The 21,848-nt window shown below is 44.2% G+C and overlaps 1 protein-coding gene across 4 annotated transcripts in view; it reads right to left on the bottom strand.

The window, feature by feature from the left end:
• LOC106579975 (phosphatidylinositol 4-phosphate 5-kinase-like protein 1) overlaps positions 1-16,847 on the bottom strand; it is a 41,466-nt gene extending 24,619 nt beyond the window's left edge. Inside the window, exon 1 of one of the 4 annotated variants that reach the window (XM_045703033.1) lies at positions 16,691-16,847. The gene's annotated coding sequence lies outside the window, so the exon portion shown is untranslated. Of the gene's footprint in view, positions 1-317; positions 434-16,690 lie in introns of those variants that run through there. The other 3 variants (XM_014160452.2, XM_045703036.1, XM_045703037.1) reach the window with 3 other exon arrangements.
• Positions 16,848-21,848: the final 5,001 nt, after the last annotated feature.

Raw genomic sequence — 21,848 nt, forward strand, 5'->3', positions numbered from 1 at the left:
TTTCTATTGGACAAATTCAGGTATGTTTATCCACGTGTTGTTCCGTTTGCTTCCTTTTAAGAAACTTTTTCAACAGAATCGCACCCCTGATACCGCGTAAACACAGTTCACTTTCATAGCAGCCACGTTGTATTCCTTCTCGCATCCATTAACTCTCCTCCTCTCACCTCTTCCCTTCGATTGTGGACTTCAATGCACAACACATCAGCTGTATGTGGCGAAATAACCTTTCCAAACCAAACCGCTACACACAGCCTACAGCATTGTAGTCAGTAAGCAGTTACACCGTCAATACATTAGTAATACCAAAAGCTTACCTTGACTTGGAAGAGTTCCAGTGTTGTGTTGGAAAGTCATAGCCAGCTAGCTAAAATAGCATCCCTCTGTTTGAGCAGGGTGTTTCAGGAGGCTAAACTAGCTAGTTGCATTTGCTAGCTAAGTAAGTGAAACTGAAAGTGAAAAAAAAAATACTCTCTATTTGTCTCTTCCTTCTCCTTAATTTTGGAAGAAATTAATTTGTTCAAAACTGTTAAACTATTCTTTCTCTCTCTGAGTCAACTACTGACCACATTTTATACACTGCAGTGCTAGAAGATAGCTGTATCTTATGCTTTCAGTACTAGATTAATTCTCTGATCCTTTGATTGGGTGGACATGTCAGTTCATGCTGCAAGAGCTCTGATAGGCTACACCATAATTCTACCCTACAGTGCTGTTGAGGCTACTGTAGACCTTCTTTGCATAATAGTGAGTTTTAATCAGTTTATTTGGTGACATGATTATATTTAGTATAGTTTTATTTAAAAGTATAACTTTCTAAATGTTTTACAATAAAAATAAATACTGAAATCCACTGGGGAGGATAGTCCTCCCCTTCCTCCTCTGAGGAGCCAACACCGCTGTACACCAAGTCAGAATCGTAGGATAAATAAAGGGGGCATATCAAATAAAATAAAAATGTATGTCACTTGCGCTGAATACAACAGGTTTCACCTTACCGTGAAATGCTTACTTCCAAGCCCTTAACCAACAATGCAGTTTTAAGAAAAATAAGAGTTATGAAAATATTTACTAAATAAACTAAAGTAAAAAAAATAAAAGAGCAACAATAAAATAACAATAACAAGGCTATATACAGGGGGTACCGGTACCAAGTCAATGTGCGGGGGTACAGGTTAGTAGAGGTAACTGATGTAATATGTACATCTGGGTAGGGGTCAAGTGACAATGCACAGTTAATAAACCGCGAGTAGTGCGGGGGGGGGGTCAATGCAAATAGTCTGGGTAGCCCTTTTGAATTAGCTATTCAGCAGTCTTATGGCTTGAGGGTAGCTGTTAACAAGATTTTTGGACCTAGACTTGGCACTCCGGTTCTGCTTGCCGTGCAGTAGCAGAGAAAACAGTCTATGACTAGGGTGGCTGGAGTCTATACCAATTTTTAGGGCCTTCCTCTGACACTGCCTGGTGTATAGGTCCTGGTTGGCAGGAAGCTTGACCCCAGTGATGTTTTGGGACATACGCACTATCCTCTGTAGCGCCTTGCGGTCGGAGGCTGAGCAGTTTCCATACCAGGTGGTGATGCAACCAGTCAGGATGCTCTCGATGGTGCAGCTGTAGAGCTTTTTGAGGATCTGAGAACCCATGCCAAATATTTTTAGTCTCCTGAGGGGGAATAGGCGTTGTCATGCCCTCTTCACGAAAGTCTTGGTGTGTTTGGACCATGATAGTTTGTTGGTGATGTGGACACCAAGGAACTTGAAGCTCTCAAACTGCTCCACTGCAGCCCCGTTGATGCGAATGGGGGCGTGCTTGGCCCTGCTTTTCCTGTAGTCCACAATAATCTCCTTTGTCTTGATCACATTGAGGGAGAGGTTGTTGTCCTGGCACCACGTGGCCAGGTCTCTGACCTCCTCCCTATAGGCTGTCTCATCATTGTTGGCAATCAGGCCTACCACTGTTGTGTCGTCGGCAAACTTAATGATGCTGTTGGAGTCGTGCTTGGCCACGCAGTCATGGGTAAACAGGGAGAACAGGAGGGGACTAAGCATGCCCCCCTGAGGGGCCCCTGTGTTGAGGATCAGTGTGGCAGATGTGTTGTTGCCTACCCTTACCACCTGGGGGCGGCCCGTCAGGAAGTCCTCCATCCAGTTGCAGAGGGAGGTGTTTAGTCCCAGGGTCCTTAGCTTAGTGATGGGCTTTGAGGGCACTATGGTGTTGAACGCTGAGCTGTAGTCAATGAACAGCATTCTCACGTAGGTGTTCCTTTTGTCCAGGTGTGAAAGGGCAGTGTGGAGTGCAATAGAGATTGCGCCGTATGTGGATCTGTTGGGGCAGTATGCATATTGGAGTGGGTCTAGGGTTTCTGGGATGATGGTGTTGATGTGAGCCATTACCAGCCTTTCAAGCACTTCATGGCTACAGACGTGAATACTACGGTCGGTAGTCATTTAGGCAGATTATTTTGATGTTCTTGGGCACAGGGACTATGGTGGTCTGCTTGAAACATGCAGGTATTACAGACTCGGCCAGGGACAGGTTGAAAATGTCATTGAAGACACTTGCTAGTTGGTAAGTGCATTCTTAGAGAATACGTCCTGCGGTGTTGTGAATATTGACCTGTTTAAAGGTCTTACTCACATTGGCTATGGCGAGCGTGATCACACAGTCGTCTGGAACTGCTGGTGCTCTCATGCATGCTTCAGTGTTGCTTGCCTCTTAGGCACGCATATAAGTAATTTAGCTCGTCTGATATGCTCGTGCCTCTGGGCAGCTCATGGCTGGGCTTCCTTTTTGTAGTCCGTAATAGTTTGCAAGCCCTGACACATCCGATGAGCGTCATAGCTGGTATAATAGGATTCAGTCTTAGTCCTGTATTGACGCTTTGCCTGTTTGATGGTTCGTCGGAAGGCATAGCGGGATTTTTTATAAGCGTACAGGTTAGAGTCCTGCTCTTTGAAAGCGGCAGCTCTATCCTTTAGCTAAGTGCGGATGTTGCCTGTAATCCATGGCTTCTGGTTGGGGTATGTACGTACGGTCATTGTGGGGATGACATCATTGATGCACTTGATGATGAAGCCGGTGACTGATGTGGTATACAGACAATAAAAGCTCTTACAATATTTGATGATTACATTTCTCTGAAACAGGCTATAGGCTACGTGTGCACCACTAAATCCGAACAGTAGGCTAAGTTATGAGTGGGAAAGTTACCAAATTATTAGGGTGAGGCACATGGGCTACTAACAGCTTACTACACAACATACACTTAGTATTACTTTTTTAACTACAGTATACATATCTCCCTGGCATACTACATCATTTATGCAGCAGCATACAAGACATTTTGTTGTGCTGTGCTCACTTGAACAGGAAGGTAGCATGGCGGTCTTTGTGGACAAATTATTTCATCAAACTTTGTCATCAAAGTCTGTCATTCTATGGATTTATGGTGCTTTCAAGACAACTGGGAACTTGGAAAAACAAGGTTGAATCATGACATCAGTGATCTTCAGGTCGGAGCTCTAAAAAGAGGCCTGAGTTCCCGAGTTGGAATTCCGAGTTGGATGACCAGTCAAAATGTATTTTTCCAGTCGGAGCTCGTTTTCTTCAGAGTTCCCAGTTGTCTTGAACTGACTGAAGTCGGGGATATCCAGTTGTTTTGAACGCAGCAGAAGTTATGCTGGATTGACAGCATGGCCAATGTATTCAACCTTTTCTGGCCCATGGTGTTGAATGTTTATCCTTTTAAGCTGTGAAAAGAGACCCTTAAACCCAGACTTGGACCACACACCCACATCCACTGAATAGCAGGCTAGTGATTGCTTTGCAAAGCTTGCAGTTAGCCACTGATTCCTTCCAAACCCCTCATTGGTCAATTTGCGACTTCCAACTTGTTGTGTAATGTTTATGTCCAATGGCCGATGAGCACCGATACGTTTTATCTGTCATTTCTCTTCATATGACAAGGATGGAAAATGATTTGATGTTAGATTGTCGACATGATTCATGATGATGACTGCTAGCTTGCTAGCTAAGATTTTGAAAGTATGATGTTGATATGCTTAGTCCAATCAAAGCTACAGTAGACATAATGTGATTTGATGTAATTTTATCTGTGGCCAATGACCTTGAACCTTCTTGGATTGGCACTTCTAATGTAACTCTATGGCAGCACCCAAGGGGCTTGAATTTTTGAGCTCTCCCTGTATATTTTGTGGTGTAGTAGTGTCCCCATGACTGACAGAACACCAACCCCTGTGCTCCGTATTTTCCATTGGCTGCCCCACCACCACAGAAAGGCTGAAACACCAGCATTTTGGAGCTGCCTTACTCAAGAAAGCAAAAAAGAGACCATGTTTGTATGCAGCTTTATTAACTCAATAAAACATGTTTTTTTACATTGTTTGCAAACTGATTTGTGACACGTATTAATGCCAAAATAACATGCAAAACAGGCAACAAAAAACTAATGTTTTTCTCTTTTTTTTGCTAAACAGGTGGGGCTCTGAACTGCCCTGAATGACGGGTTGCCACTGGGCGACAGATCTTGATGTGTTCTTTTAAACAATTTGAGCACCTTTCGTGGTTCTAAAAGGACAGCCCTGAATAAACTTTGATTTGATTGGCTTGAACACATGGTTACAATATACCCAATAGAATAAAATAAAACCGAGGGGTGAACTATCAATTTATATAGCCACATTTATTTGCATAGATTTAATCATCAAATCAATTGACCAAGTAGTGAACATAAATCATTACTATGTAGAATTGCAGGGAATTTGTTTTAAAATAGCCATAAAATCAAGATTTTTGTGTGGTATATTCATGCATCTCAATAAACTATAACCTCCAACTTGGCCCAGTTCACATTTCCAATTTCCCACCCAACAAAGCTAGAACGGACCCTGCGTCTCAACCAATAGTCAATATACACTATATATACAAACGTATGTCAACACCCCTTAAAATGAGTGAATTCGGCTATTTCAGCCACCCCCGTTGCTGATAGGTGTATAAAATCGAGCACACAGCCATACAATCTCCATAGACAAACATTGGCAGTAGAAGAGCTCAGTGACTTTCAACGTGGCACCTTCATAAAATGCTACTTTTCCAACAAGTCAATTCATCAAATTTCTGCCCTGTGGGAGCTACCCTGGTCAACTGTAAGTGCTGTTATTGTAAAGTGGAAACCTCTAGGAGCAACAATGGCTCAGCTGCGAAGTGGTAGACCACAGAAGCTCACAGAACGGGACCGCCAAGGGCTGAAGCATCGGTGGCAACACTGAGTACCAAGTTCCAAACTGCCTCTGGAAACAATGTCAGCACACTAACTGTTAGTCTGGAGTTTCATGAAATGGGTTTCCATGGCTGAGCAGCCGCCCACAAGCCTAAGATCACCATGAGCAATGCCAAGCGTCGGCTGGAGAGGTGTAAAGCTTGCCGCCATTGGACTCTGGAGCAGTGGAAACGTGTTCTCTAGAGTGATGAATCACGCTTCACCACCTGGCAGTCCGACGGACTAATCTGGGTTTGGCGGATGCCAGGAGAATGCTACCTGCCTGAATGCATAGTGCGAACTGTAAAGTTTGGTGGAGGAGGAATAATGGTGTGGGGCTGTTTTTCATGGTTCGGGCTAGGTCCCTTAGTTCCAGTGAAGGGAAATCTTAACGCTACAGCATACAATGACATTCTAGATGAGTCTGTGCTTCCAACTTTCTGGCAACAGTTTGGGGAAGGCCCTTTTTTGTTTCAGCATGACAATTAGCAAGACACCCCCAATAAAGGAGTGGTTCTGCAGGTGGGGACCACAGACCACTTCTCAGTTCCTATGCTTCCTGGCTGATGTTTTGGTCACTTTTGAATGCTGGCGGTGCTTTCACTCTAGTGGTAGCATGAGACGGAGTCTACAACCCACACAAGTGGCTCAGGTAGTGCAGCTCATCCAGGATGGCACATCAATGCGAGCTGTGGCAAGAAGGTTTTCTGTGTCTGTCAGCGTAGTGTCCAGAGCATGGAGGCGCTACCAGGAGACAGGCCAGTACATCAGGAGACGTGGAGGAGACCGTAGGAGGGCAACAACCCAGCAGCAGGACCGCTACCTCCGCCTTTGTGCAAGGAGGAGCAGGAGAAGCACTGCCAGAGCCCTGCAAAATGACCTCCAGCAGGCCACAAATGTGCATGTGTCTGCTCAAACGGTCAGAAACAGACTCCATGAGGGTGGTATGAGGGCCCGACGTCCACAGGTGGGGGTTGTGCTTACAGCCCAACACCGTGCAGGACGTTTGGCATTTGCCAGAGAACACCAAAATTGGCAAATTTGCCACTGGCGCCCTGTGCTGTTCACAGATGAAAGCAGGTTCACACTGAGCACGTGACAGACGTGACAGAGTCTGGAGACGCCGTGGAGAACGTTCTGCTGCCTGCAACATCCTCCAGCATGACCGGTTTGGCGGTGGGTCAGTCATGGTGTGGTGTGGCATTTCTTTGGGGGGCCGCACAGCCCTCAATGTGCTCGCCAGAGGTAGCCTGACTGCCATTAGGTACCGAGATGAGATCCTCAGACCCCTTGTGAGACCATATGCTGGTGCGGTTGGCCCTGGGTTCCTCCTAATGCAAGACAATGCTAGACCTCATGTGGCTGGAGTGTGTCAGCAGTTCCTGCAAGAGGAAGGCATTGATGCTATGGACTGGCCCGCCCGTTCCCCAGACCTGAATCCAATTGAGCACATCTGGGACATCATGTCTCGCTCCATCCACCAACGCCACGTTGCACCACAGACTGCCTAGGAGTTGGCGGATGCTTTAGTCCAGGTCTGGGAGGAGATCCCTCAGGAGACCATCCGCCACCTCATCAGGAGCATGCCCAGGCGTTGTAGGGAGGTCATACAGGCACGTGGAGGCCACACACACTACTGAGCCTCATTTTGACTTGTTTTAAGGACATTACATCAAGGTTGGATCAGCCTGTAGTGTGGTTTTCCACTTTAATTTTGAGTGTGACTCCAAATCCAGACCTCCATGGGTTGATAAATTGTATTTTCCATTGATTATTTTTGTGTGATTTTGTTGTCAGCACATTCAACTATGTAAAGAAAAAAGTATTTAATAAGATTATTTCTTTCATTCAGATCTAGGATGTGTTGTTTAAGTGTTCCCTTTATTTTTTTGAGCAGTATAGTTTGTCAAGATCGGTGTGGAGGAACTTGACTGGCCTGCACAGAGCCCTGATTTTAACCCCATCGATCACCTTTGGGATGAATTGGAATGCCGACTGCGAGCCAGGCCTAATCGCCCAACATCAGTGCCCGACCTCACTAATGCTTTTGTGGCTGAATTGAAGCAAGTCCCCGCAGCAATGTTCCAACATCTAGTGGAAAGCCTTCCCAGAAGAGTGGAGGCTGTTATATTCTCAAAGGGGAACCAATTTCACATGACTGTTGGTCACAGATACCTTAAAAAAAAAATAAGGTAGGGCCTTGGATCAGAAAACCAGTCAGTATCTGGTGTGACCTCTATTTGCCTCATGCAACTTGACTTCTCCTTTTCAGTTGATCAGGTTGTTGATTGTGGCCTGTGGAATGTTGTCCCACTCCTCATCAATGGCGGTGCGAAGTTGCTGGATATTGGCAGAAACTGGAACATTCTGTTGTACATGTTTATCCAGAGCATCTCAAACATGCTCAACTGTCAAAGTACCACCACCTGTTGCTGTTTTTTCTCTTCACTTGGCCCTAATACTCTTCCATAGATTACTGAGGGAACAATCAGAGCGGCTCCAAACCCCGTCAGACTCTCAGCTAGCTAACACTCCCTATGCAGATATGTTAACATCCCTGCCAATCAGGGTTGTTTTTTTGTATGTGTGTGTCAGAATACACTGAAAAGTTTTACATACACAGACATAAATACATATTTTTAGCTGAAAGCTGAGAATTGAATCTTTCTGGCAATATAAACATCAATAGAAGGTTCCTCCTTCGACACTGACAAATTGATTTGATCCGTGCATAACTGTCAAGCCCTGACCATAGAGAGCCCTTGGTTCTCTATGGTTTTTAGGTCAGAGCGTGACTAGGGGGGTGTTCTAGTCATTATTTTTCTATGTTGGTGGTTTGTATGGTTCCCAATTAGAGGCATCTGGTAATCGTTGCCTCTAATTGGGGATCATATTTAGGAAGCCCCTTCTCCCACCTGCATTTGTGGGATATTGTTTGTGTTAGTATTTTGTGCACTAAGGCTTTCACGTTTGTAGTAGTTTGTTTATTGTTTTGTTTAAGTTTCACAATAATAAAAGATGTGGAACTCAAATCACGCTGCGCCTTGGTCCGACCTTTTCTACGAGCGTGACAATAACCTCTGTATACAGACTAAAATTATACTGTTTGCCATTGATCTCTTACAGGATTTATGAACCTAAGCTACACAACTAAAGCTGAACATAGAAGTCTGTCTTCTGCACTATTATTTTCTGAATCTATTTTAAGTGTGTTGAATAGTTTTACTCTACCCAGTCCCTGTCCCAGCTGTGTTTTCAATACCCATTACACTCGCTCTGTGATTTGTTTGATTATTGATTCTCTATTAACAACTTATTCCCCCCCCCAAAAAAAAGCATTCATGCATGATTTATTTTATGAGAACTATGCCAGGTGAAATGTCTCTTCAGTCAAATTCCTGAGAATATTTATTAAATCATAAAAACACACAAAATACCATATTGTTAACAAATGGAATAACATTAGTTAAATGACAAAAAGTGTATGTACAGTAAATATCTATAGCCTACCACTGCAGCAGAAGCTATATGTGATGCTACCTACTGTTCTTAATCAATCTTGTTTTACAGAGAATGTAGACGTGTTATAAAGTAGTTATACAGACAGTATGTTCACTGACACAAACAGAACAAAATGCCGTTTGATTATTCATTTGACAGTCTCTGAGTGCTTCCTGTCCAGCTTGTCTTGGTGCAAGGGTTGATGGGCCTGCAGGATACTGTAGTCAAGCACATTGAGGCTGCGGAGGGAGGCACAGTCCAGTTCAATGTAAGCTACAAGCCAGGACTGCTGCTGATCTGTTAATACGTGAATGCCACTTAATTTCACTTTCTGTTCAAATTGTTGCGGTTAATTCGATTCAAAGATTAGGCAGAGACTAATTTAATTATATAATGGTGAATCTTTAATACAAGCAGCTGATAGGTAGATTCCTCTCTGATCTCAGTCAGGGAAGGAGCTGGAAGAGTAAATGGTTTCATATAGTGGGAGGTAATAAAACAATCACTGTTACACAACAGTTATTTTATAGAAACAACAGTTCCAGAACACAATGGCCTTGTGTTAGGGTGCAGGCATAACAGGAGTCTATGAAATGCATAGCGTCAAAGGCCAACACAGAACAGAGCTCACCCCAATTCTGAACACCACAATTCCCCCTTTGATGCTACGGGAAACATTAGCATCACCCTACATTATATACTTGAGCTGTAGTCAGACATTATTTAAAACCTTCTGGTTTCTGGGAAATTGGTATTTTACACAGAAAGGGGTGGTCTGAATGGAACTCCTGAAAGGTAACTAAATAATAATAATCTGGGGGAAAGGGAGGTTCATAGGGTTGGGGTCATTTCGATGACAGTAGACTTTATCGTCCCCAATAGGGCCATCTGGACACCCAATGAAGGTTGAAACGGTGACGAGGTCTGTCAGGTCATTTAAGTTAACGTCTGTGGTCATGACGATCTGGTGGGGAGGAGATACTGCTGTTTCACACAATCTCCTCACCAAGGTCGCCCAGCTTGAGAAAAGATAGCAAAAGGACTCCAACTAGTACCAGGAGACATTGCAGCAAAAGTTCCACAGGCTAGTTTTCACCCGAGCAAACACATCCCAACCCAACTTATCTTGCTTGTTTGCAATAGAAACCACCTGTCTGATAGTGGCAACTGACTCAGCATTCCTGACCCACCAATGCACAAACCCCTCCCTTATACAAGTTCAGCAGTTAATTATTCAATAGCAGTAGCATTACCCATTCTTTCTACATTTGCTAGTTCTCTAAAGGAATCAAGCACAGTTGTCATGCCATAATTGGGAATTAATGCAGAGAAAAGGGTGATTTGGGGATACTGGGATAGCACATACACAACAGGAACAACATAAGCGGCATAGCAGGATCCTGACCATTTTGTAGGCAGATAATAGTAGGCTTTCCCCCCACACACATACATACAGTAGTTGTGCTTACTGAGGAAGTAGGTTTAGCATTCCCAATGACATGTTAGGGTTCCGATCCATTTCTCAACAGTAAGGGCAGTATTATGTTATTGTAGACAAAGGTTATACTTACAATGACATTCCCCTAACTGGAGACCGGTTCCATTTGCTATATAACACAAATAACCTGGGGAAGAGTAGGCCAGGGTGATGGGTTGCTTGGGCAGAGGTGGGATTATTAAAACCTTCTCATATAAAACACCTTATCCTTCATCCAATTAAGCTCTCGGTATGTAAGGTAACTGCTTTGGTCCACATTAATATTTCATAAACATCGAGGGGTATAGCTAGTAATGGCATAGTCTCACCACTGTCTGGTAACCATCCACAACCCCAACAATCTGATACATTCTGTAGTACAGAGACATTACTAGCTAATTGTAAGAAAGTGTTTGACCCAGGGGAAACCCCATAACGTTCATGTCCTCTTCTTCTCTTCAGGTCTGCAGGTGGTGATTCTCTGATCCACCTCTACGCAGACGACACCATTCTGTATACTTCTGGCCCCTCTTTGGACACTGTGTTAACTAACCTCCAGACGAGCTTCAATGCCATACAACTCTCCTTCTGTGGCCTCCAACTGCTCTTAAATGCAAGTAAAACTAAATGTATGCTATTCAATCGATCACTGCCCGCACCTGCTCGCCCGTCCAGCATCACTACTCTGGACGACTCTGACTTAGAATACGTGGACAACTACAAATACCTGGGTGTCTGGTTAGACTGTAAACTCTACTTCCAGACTCACATTAAGCATCTCCAATCCAAAATTAAATCTAGAAGAATCGGCTTCCTATATCGCAACAAAGCATCCTTCACTCATGCTGCCAAACATATCCTCGTAAAACTGACCATCCTACCGATCCTCGACTTTGGTGATGTCATCTATAAAATAGCCTCCAACTCTCTACTCAACAAACTGGATGCAGTCTATCACAGTGACATCCATTTTGTCACCAAAGCCCCATACACTACCCACCATTACTGTTCTGTACGCTCTCGTTGGTTGGCCCTCGCTTCATACTCGTCGCCAAACCCACTGGCTACATGTTATCTACAAGTCTCTGCTAGGTAAAGCCCCGCCTTATCTCAGCTCACTGGTCACCATAGCAGCACCCACTCGTAGCACGCGCTCCAGCAGGTATATCTCACTGGTCACCCCCAAAGCCAATTCCTCCTTTGGTCGTCTTTCCTTCCAGTTCTCCGCTGCCAATGACTGGAACGAACTGCAAAAATCTCTGAAGCTGGAGACTCATATCTCCCTCACTAGCTTTAAGCACCAGCTGTCAGAGCAGCTCACAGATCACTGCACCTGTACATAGCCCATCTGTAAACAGCCCATTTACCTACCTCATCCCCATACTGTATTTATTTATTTATCTTAAAAATGTATTGGTATCTAATCACTTCAATTTTGGTGTTCCACGTAATACAGATTGTTTTTAGATGACGTTACCTTCTTACTTAAATCACTGGTGTTATTCAAACTATCGAATTGAGAAATAATTGGAAATTGTCGAAAACGTATCCTATTCTATTATTTATACCTCTGTTCCAAATTTTTTCCACTGTGTCCCTTACAGCCTGTTTGAGTTCACTTACTGGCTGCTTATCTATCCGGCCACAGGAAGCTTATGTTTAACCCAAACACCAGATGGCAGCCTCTAATTCAATATCAGTCCCAAGGCTCAATCCCTCTGTTCGCAATGTCAACCAAATGCTGTTCACACTCGTATTTTTCATGTGACCTTGTAGTGAAACCTTAGCTCTTCAAATTACTAAAATATTGCATTAATAGAGTGCTATCTGAAAGCAACTAATAACATATTACCATTCACCATACTGTCAACACTCATTACATTTGATAGACCATGAGTACCATGAATCTTTCCATTATCATTGTCTTTACCCTCACTAGTCTCCATGTCTGTTTCCTTCAACTAGGACCCTTCTACTCTTTCCAATAGGAAAATCCTCTCAATCACTACTACTAATACATACGGATCACTCTCAAACAATGTTCTGCAAAACAGATATGATTTCTTCTGTTCACCGGGATGCCACTTTCCCCTTTAACTTTCTCCTTATTGGAAGGCATTGTTTGTATTTTAGTCTACCCTAACAATATTATATTTATTATCAATTTCCGTTGGATATTCACTTTATTTTGAGAGTAATATTCAATGTGCCCAAATGATAAAATTCATCAGCCAATTCAGAAGGGAATAGATACACTTTGGAGGGAGCTTGTTTTTTAAGGTAGCTCTCAGGACCAGAGGCAAGGATGGAAGAGTCAGGGATGCAAATCAATCCCAGAACAACAGCAAAGGACCTTGTGAAGATGCTGGAGGAAACGGGTACAAAAGTATCTATATCCACAGTAAAACGAGTCCTATATCGACATAACCTGAAAGGCCGCTCAGCAAGGAAGAAGCCACTGCTCCAAAACTGCCATAAAAAAAGTCAGACTATGGTTTGCAACTGCACATGGGGACAAAGATCGTACTTTATGGAGAAATGTAATCTGGTCTGATGAAACAAAAATAGAACTGTTTGGCCATAATGACCATCGTTATGTTTGGAGGGAAAAGGGGGAGGCTTGCAAGCCGAAAAACACCATCCCAACCGTGAAGCACGGGGGTAGCAGCATCATGTTGTGGGGTGCTTTGCTGCAGGAGGGACTGGTGCACTTCACGAGGGAGCAAAATTATGTGGATATATTGAAGCGACATCTCAAGACATCAGTCAGGAAGTTAAAGCTTGGTCACAAATGGGTCTTCCAAATGGACAATGACCCCAAGCATACTTCCAAAGTTGTGGCAAAACGGCTTAAGGACAACAAATTCAAGGTATTGGAGTATTGAAATAAATCATTCTCTCTACTATTATTCTGACCTTTCACAATCTTAAATTAAAGTGGTCATCCTAACTGACCTAAGACAGGGAATTTTTACTTGGATTAAATGTCAGCAATTGTGAAAAACTGAGTTTAAATGTATTTGGCTAAGGTGTATGTAAACTTCCGACTTCAACTGTAGACTGGTGTGTACCTTTCACAATCATGTCCAATCAATTGAATTTACCACAGGTGGACTCCAATCAAGTTGTAGAAAAATCTCAAGGATGATCAATGGCAACAGGATACACCTGAGCTCAATTTTGTGTCTCATAGCAAACGGTCTGAATACTTATGTAAATAATGTATGTTTTAAAAAATTTGTATAAATTAGCAAAAAATTATAAAAACCTGTTTTCTCTTTGTCACTATGGGTATTGTGTGTAGATTGCTGAAGATTAGTTTTATTTAATCCATTTTATAATAAGGCTATAACTTAACAAAATGTTCAAAAAGTCAATGGGTCTGAATACTTTCTGAATGCACTGTATATATTATATTTGTATTTAATTGTAGGGAATCCAATTCCTACTTGCAGGTCTGATAATATGCTGTTCCAATAGTATTTTTCAAGTCATTGTAGGTAAACCCATCCCTACCCATCAGTTCTACCAAATTTCTATCAACATGTTAAATGTGCAACCAGAGGGAAACAAATTCTAGATCACCTGTTCTCCACACACAGAGACGCGTACAAAGCCCTCACCCTCCATTTGGGGAATCCGACCACAACTCTATCCTCCCGATTCCTGCTTACAAGCAAAAATTAAAGCAGGAAGCACTCTGTCTATAAAAAAGTGGTCAGATGAAGCAGATGCTAAACTACAGGACTGTTTTGCTATCACAGACTGAAACATGTTCCGGGATTCTTCCGATGGCATTGAGGAGTACACCACATCAGTCACTGGCTTTATCAATAAGTGCATCGAGGACGTCGTCCCCACAGTGACTGTACGTACATATCTCAACCCGAAGCCATGGATTACAGGCAACATTCGCACTGAGCTAAAGGGCAGAGCTGCCGCTTTCAAGGTGCGGGACTATCCCGGAAGCTTACAAGAAATCCTGCTATGCCCTGCGACGAACCATCAAACAGGCAAAGCGTCAATACAGGGCTAAGATTGAATCATACTACACCGGCTCTGACGCTCGTCTTATGTGGCAGGGCTTGCAAACTATTACAGACTACAAAAGGGAAGGACAGCCGCGAGCTGCCCAGTGACATGAGCCTACCAGATGAGCTAAATCACTTCTATGCTCGCTTTGAGGCAAGCAACGCTGAGGCATGCATGAGAGCATCAGCTGTTCCGGACGACTGTGTGATCACGCTCTCTGTAGCCGACGTGAGTAAGACCTTTAAACAGGTCAACATACACAAGGCTGCGGGGCCAGACGGATTACCAACTGGCAGGTGTCTTCACTGACATTTTCAACATGTCCCTGATTGAGTCTGTAATACTAACATGTTTCAGGCAGACCACCATAGTCCCTGTGCCCAAGAACACAAAGGCAACCTGCCTAAATGACTACAGAACCGTAGCACTCACGTCCATAGCCATGAAGTGCTTTGAAAGGCTGGTAATGGCTCACATCAACACCATTATCCCAGAAACCCTAGACCCACTCCAATTTGCATACCGCCCAAACAGATCCACAGATGATGCAAACTCTATTGCACTCCACACTGCCCTTTCCCACCTGGACTAAAGGAACCCTTATGTGAGAATACTATTAATTGACTACAGCTCAGCGTTCAACACCATAGTACCCTCAAAGCTCATCACTAAGCTAAGGATCCTGGGACTAAACACCTCCCTCTGCAACTGGATCCTGGACTTCCTGACGGGCCACCCCCAGGTGGTGAGGGTAGGTAGCAACACAACTGCCACGCTGATCCTCAACACTGGAGCCCCGCAGGGGTGCGTGCTCAGTCCCCTCCTGTACTCCCTAATCACACACGACTGCATGGCCAGGCACGACTCCAACACCATCATTAAGTTTGCAGACGACACAACAGTGGTAGGCCTGATTACCGACAACGACGAGACAGCCTATAGGGAGGAGGTCAGAGACCTGGCCAGGTGGTGCCAGAATAACAACCTATCCCTCAACGTAACCAAGACTAAGGAGATGATTGTGGACTACAGGAAAAGGAGGACAGAGTACGCCCCCATTCTCATCGACGGGGCTGTAGTGGAGCAGGTTGAGAGCTTCAAGTTCCTTGGTGTCCACATCACCAACAAACTAGAATGGTCCAAACACACCAAGACAGTTGTGAAGAGGGCACGACAACACCCATTCCCCCTCAGGAAACTAAAAAGATTTGGCATGGGTCCTGAGATCCTCAAAAGGTTCTACAGCTGCAACATCGAGAGCATCCTGACTGGTTGCATCACTGCCTGGTACGGCAATTTCTCGGCCTCCGACCGCAAGGCACTTCAGAGGGTAGTGCATACGGCCCAGTACATCACTGGGGCTAAGCTGCCTGCCATCCAGGACCTCTACACCAGGCAGTGTCAGAGGAAGGCCCTAAAAATGTTCAAAAACCCCAGCCATCCCAGTCATAGACTGTTCTTTCTACTACCGCATGGCAAGCAGTACCGGAGTGCCAAGTCTAGGACAAAAAGGCTTCTCAACAGTTTTACCCCCAAGCCATAAGACTCCTGAACAGGTAATCAAATGGCTACCCGGACTATTTGCATTGGGTGCCCCCCCCCCATCCAACCCCTCTTTTACACTGCTGCTACTCTCTGTTTATCATATATGCACAGTCACTTTAACTATACATATGTACATACTACCTCAATTGGCCCGACCAACCAGTGCTCCCGCACATTGGCTAACCGGGCTATCTGCATTGTGTCCCGCCACCCACCATCCGCCAACCCCTCTTTACGCTACTGGTACTCTCTGTTCATCATATATGCATAGTCACTTTAACCATATTTACATGTACATACTACCTCATTCAGCCTGACTAACCGGTGTCTGTATATAGACTCGCTACTGTTTTTCACTGCCTTTTTACGGTTGTTTTTATTTCTTTACTTACCTATTGTTCACCTAATACCTTTTTTGCACTATTGGTTAGAGCCTGCATATCACTGTAAGGTCTTCACCTGTTGTATTTGGCGCACGTGACAAATACACTTTGATTTGACTATTGGAGACACTTAATGTAAATCAGTTTCGTTAGATTTACTCTCTGGAACAATTTTCTTAGATCCTCTGAACCTATTACCTTAGGTTATCTAAATCAGTTTTACAGTGCTCCCATTGATCAGTGTTAACTCTGGATCAATTTCCTTAGGTTCTACTCTGAATACATTTCCTTGGATCCTCTTAACCAATTTCCTTAGGTTATACTGTTCACTGGCCAGATTCATTATTATAGGGAAATAGTTCTGCCAAATTGAACCCCAAAATGTCATGGATTTCATGGAAGAGATCTTTTAACATTAAGGCTTGGCTAGAAAACAGTCGCTCACAGAGATTTTTTAATAAGGTCTCTTACCTTTTTTTGTGGCCAGAGGGTTGTCTGGTTCCAAGCCAAGAGAAATGGATTTTAAAAAATCAGGGCGCTCTCATCCGGGTTATGGCACCAAATGTAGTGGAAAATTCCATTCAAAGATTAGGCAGAGACTAATTTAATTATATAATGGTCATCTTTAATACAAGCAGCTGACAGGTAGATTCCTCTCTGATCTCAGTCAGGGAAGGAGCTGGAAGAGTAAATGGTTTCATATAGTGGGAGGTAATAAAACAATCACTGTTACACAACAGTTATTTTATAGAAACAACAGTTCCAGAACACAATGGCCTTGTGTTAGGTTGCAGGCATAACAGGAGTCTATAAACATAACATCACAGGCCAACACAGAACAGAGCATAACTCTTGAGAAGTTACAACAGCTCACCCCAATTCTGCCACAACAAAGTCCTAATAGACAAGGAAACAACACAATACAAATAAACATGAATGTATCCATTCCCTCAGGTGCTGGCAGATATAGGGCATACCAAATAAGGAAAAACTACTGGTATGTACAGTGCAAGTACTGTAAGGTGTACTTTTCTCAGGAGGTGGGTCAATGCCGTAAGTTCCAATGGCAATTAAATGTATTCTGAGTGGCAGTTTAAGGTGTGTAGTCTATAGTTTTGCTTACAGATGCTGGTGTGTCGCTGCTGGTCTGTTGGGCAGCATGGAGGCCCTCTTTCATCAGACAGGGGAGGCTGTAGAAGTCATGTTCCTGGTTGATCTCAAACAGTCCTAGCATCCTCCTGTACCTCCTCAGACCCCACCAATGCCTCCACCTGGCTGTCCCAGAGTGTGGCAGGCCCCTCCTCTTCTCCATCTGACGCACACACAAACTCACCTCACAGTCACCACAAAGGAAACACACAAACCAAGACACAGCAAACACAGGTGGATCTACACTCAGTGCACAAAACTTTATGAACACCTGCTCTTTCCATGACAGACTGACCAGGTGAAAGCTATGATCCCTTATTGATGTCACTTGTTAAATCTACTTCAAATCAGTGTAGATAATGGGGAGGAGAGGGGGGAGAAGGATTTTTAAGTGGAGACAATTGAGACATGGATTGTGTATGTGTGCCGTTCAGAGGGTGAATGGGCAAGACAAAATATTTAAGTGCCTTTGAACGGTGTACAGACGCAGCGGTTTGCTGAGTTTTTCACGATCAACAGTTTCTTGTGTGTATCAAGAATGGTTCACCACCCAAAGGACATCCAGCCAACTTGACACAGCTGTGGGAAGCATTGCAGTCAACATGGGCCAGCAATTGTATTCATTACACTCAGACATGGCTAACTGTTGTAACTGACATAAAAGCTGATAGCCACCCACTAGGCAGAAACTGGTTGAATCAACGTTGTTTCCACATAATTTCAACAAAAAATATCTTAATGACATTGAATCAACAAGGAAAACTTATAGGATTTGCAAAAATTCATCAACGCAATGGAATTACATATTTTTTCACCTATCTTTCAACCTAAATCCAATGTCATTGTGACATTTTTAGTTGATTTCACTTTGAATTCCCGTTAATTGACAACTCAAGCAAATGTAAATCAAAAATAGATGTTGAACTGACGTCTGTGCCCAGTGGGCAGTGTTCACGGCAGTTCTTACCTTAACCTAGTTTCCTGATGTTGTCTTTTATCTTTTGATGCCTGGAGATATATTTGAAGTCTATTCATAATTTTCCTATAAATGAAAAGAAGCAAATCTTCGTGACAATGGTCGATCTTCTTTTACCTATTTTTCCCAGTCCAGAGAAGTGCTGCAAGATTTTACGGATGTGTCACACCTGCAGTGCAGAGGCTCAAAAGGTGTGTGCAGTGATGTGTTCTGGTTAAATAAAAAATTAATTAAAAAATGAAGTGAGGGCGTCAACTTACCTCCTATTGTAGTGACTTATATAATGGACTGCCAACTTGGTTTGAACCTGTTGTTTCAGGGCATGAGGGCAAGCGCACTATCTTATGAACCTCTACAAAAACAAAGCTGAATTAACAAAGAACCCACTGAGCACACACACTCATCGTTTCAACGTCATTTGTCAACCTATTATGACGTGGAATCGACATGGAAAACACATTTGGATTTGCAAAAAGTTATCAATCAGTACTGTTTTCATATCATTTCAACCAGCGTTGTAAATATTCAAATTAGGGTAAAACTTCAATGAGTTAGCTAGCTAGGACGCTTTAGGTTTGGCACAAGACGAGCAGGGCACCTGGTCCATGTCGTTAAAACATCAAGCAATCTGTCTGTTTACTGATAATCACTGAGCGCATGCCCTCTATATGATATACCCATGACCAACAGTAGCCAATAAGATTACACACAAATGCGTGCACACACACACACACACACACACACACACACACACACACACACACACACACACACACACACACACACACACAGGGGTGAGCACAGAGGCGCAATTATTGTACAATCGCTACACTCACTACCCCCCTTTGCTGTGCTGAGTCCCTTCGCCACCATAAGAGTAGAAAGTAGTCCTAGCATGCCTGGTTCTGAACCTGATCACACAGGCTCTGTGTAGCATGCCTGGTTCTGATCACACAGGCTCTCCAGCCACAGACCCATTACAGCCATCTGAGGAGTGCCAGATGTTGTCGTTGCTGTAGTGGTCAGGGGTGTGGTCAGCAATGTGGTCGAGGTTCTGGGCGGTCTGGTCGATGGCGGTCTGTTTGAGGGTGTTGTGGTCGACCGGGTCATCAGCGTTCTGGTTGACAGCGGTGTGGTCGTTGGCATTCTGGTCAGTGGCGGTCTGGACGGTTCTTGATCAGAGGCGGTCTGGTCGGTGGCGGTCTGGACGGTCTGGTCGTCAGTGGTCTGGACGATGGCAGTCTGGTCGTTGGTGGTCTGGACGATGGCAGTCTGGTTGGCAACGGTCTGGACGGTGGCAGTCTGGTCGTTGGTGGTCTGGACGATGGCAGTCTGGTTGGCAACGGTCTGGACGGTGGCAGTCTGGTCGTCGGTGGTCTGGACGGTGGCAGTCTGGTCGTCGGTGGTCTGGACGGTGGCAGTCTGGGCAGTCTGGTTGGCAACGGTCTGGACGATGGCAGTCTGGTCGTCGGTGGTCTGGACGATGGCAGTCTGAGCTGCTGTCTGACGGAGGTTGGCACAGAGGGGTTTCCCTCCCCCTCCTGGAGCACCTTACCAGCAAGGGTGAAATCCCTCTGGTGAATAGATGGCGTGATGCACTCCTCACTCTCATCCAGCTGCTGCTACATGCTGTCCAGACATCTTTTCAGGTCCAGGATGTGGTTCCGGAGGATCTGCTTCTCCCATGAAACCATTAGGGTTGGGTGCACCTCTAGGGGCGTCAGTTGGGTATGGCAATCACCATACACTAGCTCAAAACCAAAACATTTAAGTAGGCAAGAAAAAAGTACACTAAAATCATTCCAATCCCGATTTAAAATGCAACGGTTGTTTAGCGTATTAGCTGGCAGGCTTTAGGACCCTGCGCAGCATTGCTCGGAGAGCAGGTGCCAGCCTGTTGCCTTTTCTCTCACTTTTAGAAAGCAGAGGAAGGGCCTCCCGAGTGGCGGAGCAGTCTAAGATCGGGAGTCCCATAGGGCGGAGCACAATTGGCCCCGCGTTGTCCGGGTTAGGGAAGGGTTTGGCCGGGGGGATTTTACATGGCTCATCGTGCTCACCTCTGGCCTGCTCGCCTCCCTACCTCTGAGGAAGCACAGTTCCCGCTCAGCCCAGTCAAAACTGTTCGCTGCTCTGGCACCCCAATGGTGGAACAAGCTCCCTCACGACGCCAGGACAGCGGAGTCAATCACCACCTTCCGGAGACACCTGAAACCCCACCTCTTTAAGGAATACCTAGGATAGGATAAAGTAATCCTTCTAACCCCCCCCCCTTAAAAGATTTAGATGCACTATTGTAAAGTGGTTGTTCCACTGGATATCATAAGGTGAATCCACCAATTTGTAAGTCGCTCTGGATAAGAGCGTCTGCTAAATGACTTAAATGTAAATGTAAATGTAGTGATGGGTCGTGTGCCTGCAGGCTGACCTCGGTCTTCAGGTGAACAGTGTTTTCTTCAATACATTGGTGCGGGTGGCTTCCAGGTTAAGCGGGCGGGTGTTGAGAAGCGTGGTTTGGCGGGTCATGTTTCGGAGGACGCATGACTTGACCTTCGCCTCCCGAGCCCGTTGGGGAGTTGCAGCAATGAGACAAAATATGGGGGTACAAAAATATTTAGACATTGCCTATTTTCTTTGTTTAGGAAGTGCGCCAATAGCTTTGAATTTGATTGTAAGCCTTGTAGTAGTCTGATAGCCAGGGGTTAATTGAATTGGGAGGTGGTGGAGCCTCCTTTTTGCCCAGTAGGCCAGAGAAATGTTGGTTTCATGTATTGGTATGAAAATAAACACAACTTGCTATTTAGATTATTTCCCCAAAAAACACTGCAGAGGAAAAGCATTTGCCCCCTTTCTGATTTTCACTATTTTTGCATATATTGGACACAGAATGATGTTATCTTCAACCAAAACATTAATGTTAGATAAAGGGAACTTGAGTGAACAAATAACACCTTTTTGATACTTATTTCATTTTTTTAATAAACAATGTTATGCAACACCCAAAGCCCCTGTTTGAAAAAGTACAGTGCCTTCGGAAAGTACTCACACCCCACATTTTGTTGTGTTTACAGCCAATTTAAAATGGATTACATTTGGATTGTGTGCCACGGATCTAAACACAATACCCCATAATGTCAAAGTGGAATTTTGTTTGTAGAGAATTTTAGGAATAAATACAATATTGAAAGTTGAAATGTCTTGAGTCAATAAGTATTCAACCCCTTTGTTATGGCAATACGTATTCAACCCCTTTGTTATGGCAAGCCAAAATAAGTTCAGCAATAAAAATGTGCTTAGAAATCACATAATAAGTTGCATGGACTCATTCCGTGTTCAATATTAGTGGTTAACATGGTTTGACTAACCAACCCATCTCTGTAAACCACACATACAGATAATTAATTGTAAGGTCCCGCCATTGTGCAGTGAATTTCAAACACAGATTCAACCACAGAGGTTTCTCAATGCCTCGCAAAGAAGGGCACCGATTGGTAGATGTGTAAAATA

Source organism: Salmo salar, chromosome ssa20, assembly GCF_905237065.1.
Source record: "Salmo salar chromosome ssa20, Ssal_v3.1, whole genome shotgun sequence".
NCBI lineage: Eukaryota > Metazoa > Chordata > Actinopteri > Salmoniformes > Salmonidae > Salmo > Salmo salar.